The sequence below is a fragment of the Physcomitrium patens genome, chromosome 12 (genome assembly GCF_059467195.1).
Source record: "Physcomitrium patens ecotype Gransden chromosome 12, ASM5946719v1, whole genome shotgun sequence".
Taxonomy (NCBI): Eukaryota; Viridiplantae; Streptophyta; class Bryopsida; order Funariales; family Funariaceae; genus Physcomitrium; species Physcomitrium patens.
In genome coordinates, this window is record NC_143421.1 from 16,210,366 (window position 1) to 16,212,211 (window position 1,846).

The following is a 1,846-nucleotide window of genomic DNA, read 5'->3' on the forward strand; positions in this document are numbered from 1 at the left end:
TGGAACCTTCTAGAAGCTTCCTAGTTGATAGAAGTTTCTTGAGAAGCTTCTTAAATAGGAGTATATATTGGAATCGAGGCTGAAGAGTTCTTCAGTCTCGACAACACATCTCTTGGAGCTCCAGCTCACCTCTCTGGTGTTGTTCTTGTATTCATCTGATTAATCTAGTTCTTGCCAGTTATTCTTAAACTTCTTGTTAGATCTCGAGTCTATATTTCTATGTCCGTGACAATTTGTCGAGACTTCACTCACCTCAGATAACAGAGTTAGTTTCTTCCTCATTAGAGTGTGGATTACCCTTCTGCTTGGAAGTGTACTAGCATTTTAGACGTTGCGGATTACCCTCCTCTAAACTGATACTTCTTTTGTTACAATATTGGAGTCTTATTCTTCTTTGAGAGAGTAGATTACCCCTTTTCTTGAAGCTCTTAAGGCGTTTTAGAGGTTGTGGAGTACCATCTTCTAAACCAATATTGTCTTCTTGTAGAGTCATTTCTGTCCTTCTCTTAAAATGGCTGGAGGCCAAGACATTAGTATGACAGAAAGTTCGGAGTCCAAGTTGGATGCTATCATGAATGCCCTCGATACGTTATCACAAAAAACTGTAGAAATTGAAGGAGTCGTGGCAAGGCTTCATAATAATGGAGCATCTGGGATGGCACAATCTAAGTTGCACCAACCTCAAACTTCTACACTTGGAGAAGCAACTTTGCCTCAGGTTCGACAAGCACCGTTAGTTCTACAATATAAGGAGCCTCGAGTTAGCCTTCCGGACAAGTTCGATGGTACCCATTCCAAGTTTTGTAGATTTGTCAATCAAATTAAGTTGATAACAATTAAATAGCCCGAACACTATCCAACGGAGGAGACACGTGTTGGACTTGTTGGAACCTTACTTATAGGGCAAGCTCTATCATGGTTTGCTCCTTTGTTTGAGAAATGATCATCCATACTAAACAACTTTGAAACCTTTTTGGAGGCATTTGCGGAAGCATTTGGTGAACACGACAAGGTTTGATGGACTACAACAAAGATCCGATCATTATGACAAGGGATACGCTCTACATTAGTCTATGCATCGGGCAATTAGCATGCGACATCAATTGGGATGAAGAAGCATTGATGAGTCAATTCTATTGGGGTTTAAGGAACGATGTGAAGGATTTGCTGTTAACTCTTCCTGATCTGTAAACGCTTAACAAAGCTATTAACCAAGCTGTGAAGTACGATAACCGCCTATTCCAACGTTGCCAAGACCAACGTTCAAGACAACATATGGTTCGTCACGCCCCAACTATATCGGCAAGCAGAGTGAACTCACATTCAGAGGTAGAAGACATGGAAATAGATGCGGTACGTGTCAAATCCCTTACTCCAGAAGAAAAAAAGCAGCGTATGGAAAAAGGTCTATGCTTATATTATGGTGAAGAAGGCTACAAAGTTGAAAACTGCCCCAAGAAGCAAAATCGACGCATTGTCAAGACCAGAGGCACGTTTGTTCAGGAAAACGAGGATGCCCAGCCACAATAGGAACCGTGCGACTGGACTGTGAAATATCGCAACAACAATCAAGTTCCTTTCTTTCCGCTCAATCTGCCCTTTGTTTTACAATCCCTTTGTTTATTGGCCCTCAAAAACTGAGAACCTTAACATTATTAGATTCAGGAGCATCTGCTTGTTTCTTAGACGAAGAATTTGTGAAGCGTCATAAGATCCCTTTAGTACAAAAATCCAAACTTGTTCACATTGAGGTCATAGATCGACGACCTTTATTGTCTAGTAGTGTCATCCATGAATCAGAACCTATAGAAGTGACATTTAAGGGCCATAGTAGTCATATTATTTT